At 38.6% G+C, this 17,255-nt stretch overlaps 1 protein-coding gene across 9 annotated transcripts in view; it reads right to left on the reverse strand.

Moving 5' to 3' along the window:
* The window catches only part of AFDN (afadin, adherens junction formation factor), a 137,824-nt gene that overhangs the window by 119,291 nt on the left and 1,278 nt on the right, over positions 1-17,255 (reverse strand). Inside the window, exon 1 of one of the 9 annotated variants that reach the window (XM_057310892.1) lies at positions 6,946-14,567. The exons of the other annotated variants lie outside the window; for them this stretch is intronic. The gene's annotated coding sequence lies outside the window, so the exon portion shown is untranslated. Of the gene's footprint in view, positions 1-6,945; positions 14,568-17,255 lie in introns of those variants that run through there. 9 annotated transcript variants of the gene reach the window in all.

A 17,255-nucleotide genomic window follows, 5' to 3' on the forward strand; every position in this document is an offset into this window, starting at 1 on the left:
ATTTTGGCAATTGGAGCCCTGGAGGTACAGGAGTTTGGGGAAAATTATTTGGACATTTGAGCACAGAATGGACTGGAAGCAAAAAGATCATCAAAAGTTTACGCTGAAGAGGACTGATATTTTCATATAGACTTACCTGAGAGATAATATTGGAGTTCTAAGATAAATCTTGACTCTAAACTGCTACCCAAGTGCACTGATTGCTGCTGGATTCCCCAGATTTACGTTTATTTTCCTTTCCACTCCTACGCTACTATTCATCATCTACTCCATTTCCTCAGCTCCTTTCCTCTAAGATTGGCCACCGAAATCAAACACAGTTTTTGCTTTGTTTTTTTAGGCCTTTATTTATGGATAATGGGAGAGGACTAAATGTCCACATGTGACAGCATTACGAGAGAGCGCTGAAGACGATCAAAGAGGAGGACTGAAAACCAGCCCCAGTCGGCACTTCCTGAGGAAAAGTCACCAACTGAACGCCAGCCTAAACTCAAAAGCAATACTGTTTTGGCAAAGGCAAGCCATCACCTCGATTGCCTGGTCTAGGAAATACAGACTCCAGATGTTACAACAACAGCCATAACATTCACAATCCAGTCCTGGGAAAGGAGAGGAAGGAAGAAGATGACACAGGAAGAAGCGGCTACCAGGAGATCAGGGCGTCTGCTAATGCCCTCTCGCACAGGATCCCGTGACTCGGGAATATCAGCAACATTCCGTACTATGGAGCGTGCATAGTTGGAAGTCAATAAATGTAAAATAAGTGTATCATGTCAGCTACAGTCAGTAACTGTTTGCCCCCATGGTCTCAGAATGGTCCCATACTTAAGTACAGGCCTTCTTTAATTGAAAAAAGAAGTAGAGCATAGGCTCTGGTATTAAAACACTGACGCTGCCAAGACAGAGAAGAGTAAATGGAGTCAACCAAGGGGAAAGGGAAGAAAGGAACAGACTAATACCATCAGAAGAAAAAGAAAAAAGCCTCTTTGTGGTCCTACAATGGACAAGTGATTTTGGCAATGAGAAGATCAAGGCTACCTAGAGAAGAGCAGTTTTGTAGGGCAGTAGGGCTGCCAGGCAAGAACAGCAGTGATGAGCCGAGCTAGCAGGTGTTAGAGGTCACAGAGGAGAAGGCTCAGCAGGGGAGGCTCCCTCTGTCAACCGTCCCCCTGATCCGGACAGCAAGACGACTTCTCTTCCGCATCAACCTTCTAGAGCCACTCTGTCCTGCGCTCACCACTCCCCCCTCCTCCTCCGGCTCCAGACAGTGGGGTATTCTCAAGCCTGCTGTCCTGGGGCTCTTTCTCGCTCACACAACTCTTTTCTAGCAGTCTCATCTCTGCCTTGGCTCCCTCCCCCCCACCCACCGCCATCACCCTTCTTTCCCTGCTGCTGCTCCTCTTTAGCTGTCTGCATGGGAACCTTCTACCTGGAAATTCCCAAGCACCTCAAATTCAAACTATCTCAAACACAACCTCCTGTTTTCCCACCCAAATCTGATCTACCATGTGTACATTTTTTTAAATTCTGGTTCAGGGTCCTACTGTCTGTCTAGGTGGCTGAGTACAGACCTGGGACTCTCCTGGACTTTCTCTCCCCTCATCACTCTCCGCGCCCCTGTGGTACTTCCTGAGCTTAAACTCTCTCCTTCCCTGTGAACTGAGCGGCCTTAGTTCAGGCCTTTATCTCACAGAAACAACGGCCAAATACCCCGTAAGTCTCTGGCCTCCAAGCTCTCTCTCCCTACACTCCGTACACTCTGCTACCAGGAAGGCCTGCTGAGCAGCAAATCTCATCATATTATTTCATCTGGAACATTCCTCACTTGGCTAACAAGGCCCATACGAAACTGGCCCTGGTTAACACGTCCAGTTTCATAAGTCACTGACTGCACTCCAGACACACAAGGATGACACATAAACACACACTACACTTCGGTCACCAGGTTATGCTGCGAAAACAAAAGAACACACCATCTCAGTGCCTTACAACAACAAAGATTTCTTTCTCATGACAGCACATCAGTGTGTGGGTAGCTGGGACTGTTCCAGTAGTCTTCTTTCTGGTACCAAAGCTGAAAGAATTAGCACCACCCCCCCACCCTGGGACAGACTAATTCATGGAGAAGCAAGGACAGCAGTGTGGCATGGGACTTAAACCTTGGGCTCAGAGGGGCATGTGTCACTGGTGAGAGCAAGCCAAACAGTCACGCCTGACACTGGGAACACAAGAAGGACTCACAACCCTCACTCAGGAAGGAAGAGTGAACACCGAGGAAAAGCACACTCTGCAGCTCACCAGGCACACACATGGACTCAGCCAGACTGGGCACTTTACAAGTTCTCGATCCTTCCTCCATCTGTGTCCTACAAATTCTTCAGGATTCAGAAGAAACACTTCCTTTCTATAGCTCGGTTAAACTTGCCGACCTGCAAGTAGGAAAGGTTTGCTGCCCAGGTCACTGGGGTCTTCCTTCCTCACAGCACTTACTGCAAACATTATATCTGCTTAGCTGTGCACGTCTGCCGCCAAAGGCATTCCTGACAAGTATGCCTTTTGCTCATCTCTTCACAATAGGTACCAGATGATTCATGTTTGCTGAATCAATAACGCTCTCTGCCGGGAATGCCCTCCCCCTTACCCAGACAGAAAATTCCAGAAAACTCTTTGCCATCTAAAGACTCATCTCAAAGTCTATGAAAATGTCCCTAGTCGCCACCATCCAAATAGAGCACTTACCATATTACTGCCGTGTTTTTTTCAATCTACCTTCCATACTAGAATGGGAGCTATCTGAGAAAAGAACCCTGTGTCCATGAAGTTCTGCATGCTCAGCACTTAAAGTGACTGGCCCATAAAAGGTAACTAGTAAATGAGTGACCGTGGAAACGGAGACAGAGAGGGACACATTTACTGAGTGGGACAGCCAGGATTCAACCTCAGGCCCGAAATGCAGTCAGAGGTGTTGGCTGCACTTAGGTTCTGCTCTGACGGCACAATGGAGCCATGATGGTCAGTCTGTGTCCCTTCCTCCTTGGACAGCAGACCATTTCATCCTTTCACCTCTGCAGGGCCAGTCTCTGACCAAGCCTAAAACACAGCAAGCCTCAATAAATACTGCCCAGAATGAACGCTGTGTTAGCTTAAGAAAAACCCAAGAGGAATGTCTAGATGTCCATAGTTGTACCAGGGCAGAGCCACTAAAAACACACACACCACAGAAGCAATTTCTCCTATCACCTGGCCTGTGATGTAGGCACATAACTATTTCCAAAATTTCTGTTCACAGAAGTTCATAGAAGCAAACAATTTTCATAGTATTTAATGTAAAATCTGCAATGGTTCTGAACAATCAAGCTGGTGATACCAATTACATGCATCTGTAATTACATACTAAAGATAAAATGTCTAAAAATGTCACTATGCTAATAAAATTTAAACATTCCAGGAGGACTGGAAACTTGTTCAGAAGCTGTGCAGATCAGAAACAAGTGGCACTCCTTGGTTTAGTTGCCACTTGGTTAAAAAAATAATAACTTCTTACAGTTAAGTTCTATTTATGCTAGAATACAAGAGAGGGAAAACCTGGCGTGGCATGTGTCTAATCACCCCAGAACACTGGTTTAGAGACAACACTTAGTTTGCTGCTGGTACAAAATTATATCCTAACACGTAAATTATATATGTGTGTAATGTATACATGTAAATTATATAACTTACAATCAATTATTCAAAGTCCTTGATCCATAAAAGTATATTTAATTTCCCATCTAGAAACTTCCTCCATGTAAGAAAACACAAGCTCATAACCAGAGAAGTTAATTTGTATGATCTGAGAAGGTCCACTACACTGCCCCCAAACTTGCCATTTTATCTGAAATTCCCCCTTCTAGTTTGAGAATGCCAAATATTTGCTCAATAGATGTTAGTCAGAATTGTTAGCAACAATCAAGGAATTATCTCTAGAAAACCACTGAAATTCAAACATTACCTAGGGAAAAATCGCTAGTTAATATGTCAACAAAACCTTACGGGAAAGTAAATTAACTAAGCCCCAACAGTGATGAGAACAAACAAGTTTCATTGTTGTTTACTTTGAAGCGTGGACCAGAAATGGGATGAGGTGACACAAAGCTAACCCGAGGAGGATGGCACTAAGGGGAAGCACGTCAAGAGAGGAAGGGACAGGTACAAACTCAAATCACACCCGTGCCGTCACATAGGGGTCTAAATACAGCAGTGCCAGAACCTTGGGGAAGCCTGGTCTTTATTTCTCTCAGGCACAGGAAAGCTATCAGTGAAGCTATCAAAATTCCCTCATACTCTCACTGTGGTTGCTCCAAGTCTGCTCAGTTAGAACTAAAGTATGGCATGCACCATGCTGGCTACAAAGCATACAATCCACTGTTTCTAAGAAAAAAAGACAAAATAAAGCTTTAGAAAATCAATACATTCATGTCTACTGTATATAAAGATATACATATATACGCACACAACATACAACATAAATAACACAGAAAGGGGTCCCTTATACCATGCTTGTGATTCTTTCTGAAAACCAAGCTCTAAATTATCCTTTATTTTTTGTTTTTTTTTTAAGATGTTATTTTTAAGTAATCGTCACACCCAACATGGGTTTGAACTCAACCTGGAGATCGAGAGTCACATGCTCTTCTAACTGAGCGAGCCAGGTGCCCCTAAATTATCCTATTTATAAATTATTTTCCTACAAAATTTCCAAACACTGCTTTCATTGCAGTGATCTTAAATTTCTGAATTCTACAAACACAGTGGCTAGGGGTTTGAGTCAGAATACCCAGGTTCAAATCACGGCTCCTCAGCTCATTATACCTGCACACCCTTGAGCAAGTTATTTCATCTCCTGCGCCCTGGTCTCTTCACCCAAAAATGTGAAGAGCAAAAGCACCCACCTCGCAGAACTGCTACATAAACTAAAGATAACACACATAAAGCATTTATTAGTACACAGATTGTTTTAATTTAGCTGGGTAATAAAATAGAGATAAGAAATCTTATTTGATGAATAAAGGAATTTGTAAGTGATTCCTTTGTAGATCAACAAAGCATCTGCTTATTCAAGAGAAAAGGCAAAAGCACCTACTGCAAAAGACCGCTGTAAGAACTAAAAAAGAGAACACACGCAAAGCATTTTATGCTAATATCAGGTATGTAGATAGCATGCATTCACAAAACATTAAGTACTGCAGCTATCTGAATAACCTAGGTAACTTTCAGAAACTGGATTCCTGACAGACATATGGCTGGTTAAGAAACAGGATTCAGTAATGACTAAAAATGCAAATAATTAATAAACACATATAACCAAACATACACGCACGCTTCAAGCATTTCCCAAATATTCTAAAACATGCATATTACTTTCATAATATAAAACAAATATTTTTAAACATATCATCTCTCCTACAGTAAATGCATAAACTCCTTCTATGTCTAACTACATTTTCAAGAATATACTTTAAAAATAAACTATAAAATAATATCATAAATGATCCTAATGCTCTTCCAGATTTGGGGGTCTTAATTTGACTGTCCTTGATATTCCCTAAGTAACAATTTCCTGAAGGTAATAAAAAAATAATTTTTAAAAACTGGAATCAGCAAATTTGGTATAAAAACACGTTAACTATACCAAGAACTCAACAAGGCCACCTTTGCCAAAACTGAATTAAAAACACATTTTTAAATATTTGAGGCCCTAAAACATTACATGTGAAAACACTGTCCATGGTACTCTTGGCAAGCTCCTCCTCTTGAGTAAGCAGAAGCTTAGTTGATCTACAAAGGAATCCTTTACAAACTAGCTTATTCAGCAAGTAAGATTTCTTATCTGTATTTTATTACCCTGGTAAGTTAAAAAAATATGTTTACTAATACATTTCATTCAGTGGTTAAAAGCAGTGTATCATCAAAATAATTTGTAATGCTATCTATAAAAAGGAAATGGTCACCAAAAAAATTGAAATGAATTTACACCTCACCATAAATAAACAACACAATATATTTGTTGCAAAACAAGTTGCCACTGAGTAAATAAATTCATCTTGAACATAAATCCAGTATTCTAATATTTTGTTTTTACCACATGCATTTTTAGAAGTACTATATTTACATACTACTCTGAAGTACTAAAATTCCATATTGTGTATGGGAGGTTTTAAAGAAAATAAGTATTATCTGTCTGTACTCGCGTGTTAGCTCATGAAATACACTAAAGCTGAGGAAAAATACAACCAAAAACAGTAGTGAAAAGACATCCTCGCACAGTCAACGGCTGGCCTAATTCAAAGTTCACACGTGGGAAGGAGAGCATGAAAGGACAGACAAGTGCCAGAAGACGGGAGCCCGCATCAAACACCACAACCACCCACCGTAAACCTTGGACTACATCAGACAGCACTGTTCTCTGAACCCGGAACTGACCCACGAGGAGGAGTGGCCTCACTCTTATCCTGGGTGAATTACAGTAATAAAATTCATAGGTCACCACTTTAGTGAGGTTGTGGGACAGTCTTCTTCAATAACAAACGTGTAAATGTTTGCATCTTATTACTGATAAGTAAAAATTAAAATAGGTGCTTATATAGAAAATAATCAAATATATAATAATAAGTAAAAAATTAATACATGTTGAAATCTACCCTTCTATCATATTGAGCCCTACATTCACATTTTAAATGATATGCATGTTAATTTTATAGCCATAGTTGGAAAATACCATGAATATAGGCTTTAGTACCCACCTTCAAATATAAACCAAAATTCAAACACAAACCAAAATTCTTAAAACCCCCCTGAGTATTCTGGGGCAGTAGCTCACAAACTACCATCCACAAATCCCTGGGGTTCCCCTCAGGTCTTTCAAAGATAACCGTGAAGTGAAAACTTTTTCACGCTGGTACTTACACAGTATTAGCCTCTCATTGTGTTGGCGTTCATAACGTTCAAAAGTAAGGATGGGCCGAACCGATGGCACATGAGCACAAATCAGGCAGCAACATCACACTGTACTCAGAATCAATGAATTTTTCACTGCTATGAATCCACACTTAAAAAACAGGGGTGCACCCAATGTTCATAGCAGCAATGTCCACAATAGCTAAATCGTGGAAGGAGCCGAGATGCCCTGCAACAGATGACTGGATTAAGAAGTTGTGGTCCATATATACAATGGAATATTACTCAGCTATCAGAAGGAACGAGTTCTCAACATTTGCTGCAACATGGACGGCACTGGAGGAGATAATGCTAAGTGAAGTAAGTCAAGCAGAGAAAAACAATTATCATATGGTTTCTCTCATCTATGGAACATAAGAACTAGGAAGATCGGTAGGGGAAGAAAGGGATAAAGAAAGGGGGGTAATCAGAAGGGGGAATGAAGCATGAGAGACTATGGACTCTGAGAAACAAACCGAGGGCTTCAGAGGGGAGAGGGGTGGGGGAATGGGATAGGCTGGTGATGGGTAGTAAGGAGGGCACGTATTGCATGGTGCACTGGGTGTTATACGCAACTAATGAATCATCGAGCCTTACATCGGAAACCAGGGATGTACTGTATGGTGACTAACATAATATAATAAAAAATCATTAAAAAAAGAAAAAAGAAGGGAAAAAATAACCCAAAAAACAGGGGTGCAGTTTCACTTAAGACTGTCTTTGATAAAACAGAAAAAATGATAATTTTATTAAAGTCTGAGTCTTGAGTACACATTTGTTCAACAATCTATGTACCACACTGGGAAAAATTTCTACACGGGCTGCATACCAGTTTGATGGCTCTCTCAAGAAAGCGCACTTGTGAACTGCTGACGTTAGCGGACGGAGACGATTCTTCATGGAATACCACTTCTACCTGGAAGAATGACTGACAAGCTATACTGTTTCAGGCTTGAGTATCTGGCAGGCATTTCCTCAAACAGGAAGGAAGCAAGCCAATCCCTTCAAGTGCTGCCTATGGCAGTGCTGCCAGTAATAAAACAGGAGCTTTGATAGGAAGTCAGATGTTTTGAAAACTTAAGATTTTTCTGATCAACGGTAATATTAATAAACGTAGTACTTCAATATTGTTTAAAGAAATGTTCCAACATTTGGAAAATCCACATAACTCAGTGACCCAGTATTTTCTATATGGCCAATACACGATGGCAAAAACCATGCATGGGTAAAAAATTGAGTCAAGGAACAAGACAGACAAACTCTAATGTGACAACATAAAAAACATTTAAAAGGATCTTGCAAAGAAGAATTAGTAGAAAAATTAGAATACTTAGGCTCAAACCAAAAGCCTTCATATAACAGGTTCTTTTATTAACCAATGTCTCTTAAAAATAATCACCCCCAAAAGCACCCCAAGTTTTGCCAAAACAAAAATTCATTAATGTGAAATGTAATGTAACTTAGAAACTCCTTAGAAAGCTCATGTAAAATCATGGTATATTTTACAAGCATTGGTCTAGAGGTCTGGTGCACTCAGAAATTTACTCAGATAATAATACCAATATCCACCAAAAAATAACATATTTGAAAGACATTTTCCCAATGCATAGGCTTTATCCTAAACATGTATATAGAAGTTATCCATTTTAAGAATACGATGGTTTTTAAATATGTGACTGTGTCCAACAGTGCATTTTTTTTTAAAGATTTAATTTATTTGAGAGTGAGAGTGTGGGGAGAGACAGACGGACAGGGACAAGCAGACTCCATGCCCAGTGCCGAGCCCAATGCAGGGCTCAATCCCACCACCCTGAGATTACGACCTGAGCCCAAATCAAGAGTCGAATGCTTAACTGACTGAAACACCCAGGTACCCCAACACTGTGTGTATTTTTGCTCCTACTTCATTTTCGCACCTAAATATGGAACTGGGTTCAAAGCTACGGGAAAAACTGACAATCTGAAGTCTCAGCACCAAAACACTGTGACTGATAACGGCGGCACAAAAAGAAATTCTAAGAGAAATTTTGTTGGTTCTCTTGTAAAAATCAGGAAATGAAAAGAATAATAAGTAGATCACCATGGAAAGTACCACTCTTAGCAAACAAGGGTAAAGAGAAAGTACATTCTTACAAAGAACAACAATTTAAATTTGCAAAAGGCTAAAGTCTAATTTTCCTTTAGCAAAACATATATGAAATCAAGCAACAGAGAACGATTAGCTATAATTCTGAATATAACAAGCTCACTGGACTGCTCTTAACCAATAAACACCCAAACAAGACTCATGAATGAGCATTTTTTCACAGGTCTTAATTTTAGGAGTCAAACTCTCTTCTACTACAAAAAAAACGGCCAAACTCTCAGAGAAAGAGTTCTTTATTTGAAACAACCTGTCGCACCGTTTGTACTATGGACGGTGGCAGAGCTAGACTCAACAGTGGTATGGTCCTCTTGCAGCGTGCTTCCGTGCTACCCAAATGGAAGACGGTTTTAAAAATGCAAAGAAAATATCTGATATTCTGTGAAAATGGTCTCGTCCATTCTACCTAGGTCAACTGAGCACTGGCAGCAAGAGTAAACTGAAGGAAGTCTGACACTTCAGAAACTGAAACAAACCACTTACACAAGTTCATCTTGTTTGTACCTGGAGTTAATGGAGACAATTCCAGTTTATTCCTCTTGTGCTGGTATAATTATTACTCACATTTTCCATCTGGTTCACCCCAACTATAATGCAGTGACAACATTTAAAAAGCAACTCTCAACAAAGTGGGTATAAAGGAATCATACCTCAAAATAATAAAGGCCACAACTAACACCATACTTAACTGTGAAAAGCCAAAAGTTTCTCCTCTAAGATCAGGAATAAGACAAGGATGCTCACTCTCACCACGTTTTTAAAAAAGATTTTATTTTTTATTTGAGAAATAAAGGGGAAAAAAGGGTGAGCATGAGCAGGCGGGGCTTGAGCCCTGGACCCTGAGATCATGACCTGAGGCGATGGCAGACGCTTCACCAAATGAGCCACCCAGGCACCCCTCATTCTTCCCATTTTTATTCAACATACTACTGGAACCCTACTGGAATTAAAAAAAAAAAAATCAGTAAAGTTGCAGGATACAAAATTAACACACAAAAATCTGTTGTATTTCTATGCACTAATAACGAACTTCAGAAACAGAGATTAAGAAAGCAAGCCAATTCACAATTGCATTGACAAGAATAAAATACCTAGGTATAAATTTAACCAAGAAGGTGAAAGACCTGTACACTGGAAAGTATAGACACTGATGAAAAGAAATGGAAGATGACACAAACAAATGAAAAGATATACCATGCTCATCGATTGGGAGAATATTCTCCCAACCCACGGAAAGAATGTTGTTAAAACATCCATACTACCCAAAGTAATCTGCAGATTCAACGCAATCCTTATCAAAACACAAATGGCATTTTTCACAGAACTGGAACAAATAATTCTTAAATTTGTATGGAACCACAAAGGACTCCAAATAGTCAAAGCAAACTTGAGAAGGAAACCGGAGGTATGATGCTCCCTGATTTCAAACTACACCTACAAAGCTGCAGTAACCAAAACAGTAGGAGCTGCCACAAAAACAGACACACTGATCAATGGAACAAAACAGAGAATCCAGAAATAAACCCACATTTATATGCTCAATTAATCTTCAACAAAGGAAGCAAGAATATACAATGCAGAAAAGACCATCTACTCAATAACCGTTGTTGGGGAAACTCGACAACTATGTAGAATAAATGAAACTGGACCTTAATAAATGAAACTTTCTTATACCATATACAAAAACAAACTCAAATGGATTAATAAAGACTTATATGTAAATGGGAGACCATAAAACTCCTAGAAGAAAACTCAGGCAGTAAGCTCTTGGATATCAGTCTGAGCAACATCTTTTTGGACCTGTGTCCTCAGGCAAGGACAACAAAAGCAAAAATAAATGAATAAAATTACATCAAATTAAAAAGCTTCTGCAGAGCAAAGAAAACCATGAAAAATATGAAAAGGTAATGTACAGAATGAGAGAAAATATTTGCAAACCACACATCACATCTATCCAAACGAAGAATTCACACAACACAATAGAAAAAAAGAAAAAGTGAGACTGTGAATTGACATTTTTCCAAAGACATCCAGATGGCCAATAAGCACATGAAAAGATGCTCAACATTACTAATCATCAGGGAAATGCAAATCAAAATCACAAGACGATATCACCTCACACCTGAGTAGCTACTATCAAAAAGACAAGAAATAACAAGTGTTGGTGAGGATGCAGAGATAAGGGAACCCTCAGGCACTATTGCTGGGAATGCAAAATTGTACAGCTACTATGAAAAACAGTATGGCGGTTCCTCAAGAAATTAAAAATAGAACTACCCTATGATCCAGCACTTGTACTTCTGGCTGTTTACCCAAAGAAAATGAAAACATTTGGAAAGGTACAGGCACCCCCCCCCATTCATTGTATCATTATTTATAATAGCCAAGATATGGAAACAACTTAAGTGGTCATCAACAGGTGAATGAATAAAGATACGGCATACATACACAATGGAGTATTACTCAGCCATTAAAAAAAAGTGAAATCATGATGTTTACAACAACATGGATGGACCTACAGAGTATTTTGTTAAGTGAAGTAAATCAGAGAAAAGCAAATACCATATGATTTCACTTAAGCATAACAAACACCACCAATAACAACAAAACTAGAAACAGACTCATAGCTACATAAAATAATCTGGTAGTTGTCAGAGGGGAGAGAGGGTAGGAAGATGGGCAGCAAAATGGGGGAGGGGGTGTAAAGGCTACAAACTTCCAGTTATAAAATGAGACATGGAGATACAATGTACAACAGAGACAATTTAGTTAATACATCTAACAACTTGGGATGATGACAGATGCTAGCTAGCTTTATTGTGGAGACCACTTCCTAATGTATGTAAACACATATTACTGTTTTATTACTCTGTTGTACACCTGAAACTAGGAATACTGTATGGCAACTACACTTCAATCACACACACATACACACACAGCGCAAAGCATGCTATGTGTAATCAACCTAAAAACATGACAATACAAACAAGGGCAACAAAAGTTCACATCATTTTCTGTTAAGCCACACAACTTAATCTCCTTTAACACCAAAATTTTTTTGAGTAAAAATACAGAAATTCTGGCTATTTTCCAGTCATAGTACGATATTCAATTTCAGTCCTTCCAAGTAAATTCATTCATGACACACACTTGTACACCTGCAAGTATGAAACTTCAAATTATCCTTATCTTTTACAATCAACTTACACCAGGAAAATACTTCCCAGTTTACGTACAAACTACTACTGCATGTGCTTACTTTCACCTTATAAAATACATCCACTTTCTAAGGTAATTATAACACAATGTTGGTCAATCACATATACCAAAATGGTGAGTGAAATTTTACATTTCTATTGTTACTAGAGCCCAACCTCAACCTGATGACCTGAGATAGGCAAACAAAATCCCCCTCACCAGCTCTCTGCCTGCTCTATTTGGTCCTAATATGTGACTGGCAATGTTAAGCTTCTGCTCATTCATAACTCATGCATACAGATGGCCCAGCTTTGACAATATGCCCACATCTGCCATCAGCTCATGCATATGGGGACACTAACTAGAAGCCCACCAATGGATTTGCAGGCCCTGCCAGCCTGTCAGTGTCAGCTAACAGACTGAGACACACCCAAAACTGGTGAAAGGGTCCGTGAGATTTGGCAAATTGTTTAGTATCTAACTCCCAAGTGTAAATGTAGGTCAAACAAATTTTCATCTCTCTCCAAGGCATCTTCAAGGTGAATGAGTACATGCTAAATACAATCAGCCAGGAAAATAATGGAAACAGCAAGCTTCTGAACAAAATTCAACAACTCACCTAACCTGAAAATAATTTTCAATTAAGAGATCAGTTTAGTTTTATGTTCTATTAACAGTACTCACAACCATTTCATTTATAATAAAGGAAAACAGGTTTCAATCAAAATAATTGCTATTATTATCTATTAGCATTTTCTGACATGACACCCAAGTTCAAGTCTGGTAAAACTGTTTATAAACAAATTAACCTATGCCACCAGAATAAGCAACACCTGGTAATAATGCCTTACACACCACAATTGCTCAGCTCCATCCTTAATGGAATAACCCTAAACCTTCTTTTCAGAAGCTCCCCACAAATTTAGTACCTACCTTGATCTTCTGTGACTCATTTTTTCAAGAATATAAAAGAGTCACTTCTACTACCATGCTCTGAACCACAATCCAAATTTTACAGATCTAGAAAAGCCGAGTTACAACAGTTACATTCCATTAAGTCTATAAATTACAGAAATTAAAGTAAGGTTTCACTGGCAGAAGGAGAGCAGACTGAAGCTAGTCTAGATGCAGTCTCAACTTAAGATGTTCAACAGTGTTGGACAAGGGTTTACCTCAGACCAACAGGCTCACACCCATACAAACAAATCTTAACCAGTTCTTACAGGAAATAAAGGTTAAAAAAAAAAGTTACAACCATCATTGAGTTTCAAATAAAAAAAAAAAGGACAGAGATGCCTATAAATACTAAAAACACATCACTGGCAACTGCCTATATCATTATATATTAGTCACCAAAAAAAGAGATCTTCTGAAGTATCGATGCTCGATAACACAACTGCTGTTTTCAGAAGTTTCAAATATAGTTAAGTCTTCTGAAGAAGCATCGTTACAACCTAAGCACTAGTATGGAATACAGATTTAGCTACAAATTATGCAACTTATTACTACTTCACACGAAGATTTCCTACTCCACCTCTGCTGACAAACCGGAAGTTGTTTTTTATACACATCTCTGAGTAATATGAATCACATTACTTCTGAAGATTAATCAGAATATTAAAACATAACATATTCACCTTTAATAAAGCAAATGTGGATGTACGTACAAATTCTAGGTTATATTTTCCCATCAACACAAAAAGAAGGTAATGAAATCAATAAATTATTCCTAAAAAACTGACTTTAAGGGGCGTCTGGGTGGCTCAGTCATTAAGCATCTGCCTTCAGCCTAGGCCGTGATCCCAGAGTCCTGGGATCGAGTCCCACATCAGGCTCCTCCGCTGGGAGCCTGCTTCTTCCTCTCCCACTCCCCCTGCTTGTGTTCCCTCTCTCACTGGCTGCCTCTCTATCAAATAAACAAAACAAAACAAAACAAAACAAAACACAAAACTGACTTTAAGAACCATCTCATGAAGCAAAATGGTCAACTACTTAGAACAGTTTTTGCATTAAGGTATAACCTTTATGCAAAAGAGTAACACATGAAAACATAAATGTTTAATAGCCTAACAGATAATCTCACCAAGTTTTCAATATGTACATACCCTATGTTTTGTCAAGAATAAAGGCATACAGGGATGCCTGGGTGGCTCAGTCGGTTAAGCGTCTGCCTTTGGCTCAGGCAGGTCCTGATCCCTGGGTGCTGGGATGAGCCTGCTTCAGGCTCCCTGCTCCCAGGGGAATTTGCCCCTCCTCCGCCCCTCTCCCTGCTCACACTCCCTCTCTGACAAATAAATAAAATCTAAAAAAAAAAAAAAAAAAAGAGGAAAAAAAGGTATACAGAAAGGAAGCCATATTCAACACTTTTTCCGCAAAATATTTATTGAGCACCTACCATGGTGAAAGATATAACAATGTTTAATAAAATAAAATTCTATGCTCTTGCTTTCATGTAATTGGAGGGAAACAGAAACCAATGGCTATAATAACAACACTGCGATAAGTTAAGCAACAGGACTCCAAAACCAAGAGGGAGACCTTTGGGTAACCAGAGAAGCCCTCTTCTGAGGAAGTAATGGGAAGTCAAGATTAGCAACAAGCATTCTGCCATAATAAATAATTAGAAATCTCTAAAAGAAATAAAGCCTTAACATTAAGAAAATAACAGGACTAAAAAGCTTTACGAAGCATTTATTAGGAGCTATGTTTTCCACAGTAATCAAGATCTTAATTCAACTTAATATCAGTCTCCTAGTGATCAAATATTAAGTTTAAATCAACTCTCATTTTACAACTCCAAAAGAATCTAGGACCTAAGTGAGGAAGGGGTTGAAAAATACGCGATGACAAAATATAACTAGTTTTTTTCTTTGGAAGCCCTCCTTTTACACATAAATGTGAATATGAAGGAAAAAGTACACTTAACAAGGTTGATTTCAGAACATATTCTAATTTTCTTAAAAAATAAATATAATCCAAAAAGTCAAGTTTATCATCTTACTGAACATAGAAACCACAGAATTATCAGTGGTCATCAAGACTGCCTGAAACCACCAAACACAAATGATTAATGTAGTTATAAAACTTGATAACAGATACTGATTACTGTACCCTTCCCCCCAAAAGCAAACAAAAGAAAATAAACCACAACTATACTCTCATATAGATATATAAAAAGATTATCCAAATATTTAAATATAAGGCTTAAATCGCATTCCTACAAATCAAATTCTGTACTAAATTTGCTTAACATTTATTGAATATTAATAATGGCCTTATCAAACTTACATTCTTACAGAAAGCTAAATGATTTGTGATGGCCAAATAAAGTAAATAAAGTAAAACTTCCTATCAGATGGTACACACTTTTAGACACAAGCTTAGATAAAGCAAAGTAAAAACCATGAACCTTGAAATATTGGTTTAGAGAATTACTAACATGAAAGTTTACCTCCATCATAATGAAAAATACAACCTGTTAAATGTGAAGCTCAACCTGCAAGACCAGAATAAATGTAATAGTATGCAAAGGTTCTCCAGAACACAGAGTACTCAAGTGTGAACTAGGTTCTAGAGAGTGAAAAAACATATAAATAACATCAGACATTTAAAAAAACCAGTTTATTTCATTATGCAAAGCTTTCCCATTTAATTCTGGAGAATCATTTCTAAACAGATCAAATGTTAAATGGGGAGGAGAAACTACTTAATGGAATTCGTCATCCTTTTTAAAACTAGCCCTTCAAATCTGCTTTGCTTCAAGACACATACACAGCAATTTCTCACCTGCAGAATAACTACATAAAAAGTAGCTTTCCAAATGACAGGCCAGTTTTAATACCTACTAGTACCTCTAAGAATACAGAGAAAAAGTTCCAATTGAGTGCTTAAAAATAGAATTTTTTTGAGACCAATTAACTATAATCTGTTTCTGATTTAGATTTTTTTTAAATGCCAACTCAATTCAAAATCCCAAAGAGTAAACTGAATTATCTATTACTAAATCAAAAAAATATTCCTTTTCTCAACCAGACTTGGAAAATCTCTCAAAAAACAATTATAAAAAGATTCATTCAAACAGAAAAGCAAACCAACCATGTACCATGATAATATTTTACATCCCAATTTTTTAAACCAAAGAAAAATGAATCCATTATTCTGAAAAACATCATGCTAAAAGTTAAATTACTGCATGTCACCTTTTCAGAAGACGTGCTAATGAGTCCATGAAGGAGCACAACTACATACTGTTAATTTGCTTACTAGGACCTAACTGAAAATCATTTGAGAAGATGAGCTGTGAATCAGGAGTAACTCATCAGTGTCGGAAATGGCAACCTAACCCTAATGTGCATTAGCACTCAACTAAGGATCGAAATGAAGGGCTCTACCCACCCAGACAGAAGAAATTCTTCCAACCACAGACAAGCCCAAGAAGTTGAAATCGTGAATGTCAGCCTCACTCAAAAATACAGACTGGGAGCTAATGATAACCAGGATGAAATTTCGTGAGAATGTTCAAACTTGGCAAACATGATTTGTGCATAAATGCTGGGACTTCAGCAAATACTACTGACTTTACATTAGCTATTAGAACAAATCAAAACTAGGTGCTATTACAGTCATTTCCCCAGAGTGCTGGAATCCTGTGTAAGGTGCGCGGCATGTTGTCCAAGTTTGCGCAACTACAACTCGGGGATGAGATACAACTCTCAGCTTTTACTGTTATGAAACCACCTCCAGGTCTCTGCCAGACCTCTCCTCTCCTCTTTCCCACGTCACCGCTCCTAGCCCACAGACCCGGACTCAAACCTGTTTTCTAAAAAACCCTTCAGAATTCTTTGAGCAGCTTCGCTATAAACAACTGCCATTGTCCTAGGCCAAGAGCAAGTGTGATTTCCTCCTTTACTCGGGAGCACGCCCAGGGCTAGTCGCCCTG

This window comes from Ursus arctos, unplaced genomic scaffold (assembly GCF_023065955.2).
Source record: "Ursus arctos isolate Adak ecotype North America unplaced genomic scaffold, UrsArc2.0 scaffold_13, whole genome shotgun sequence".
Lineage (NCBI taxonomy): Eukaryota > Metazoa > Chordata > Mammalia > Carnivora > Ursidae > Ursus > Ursus arctos.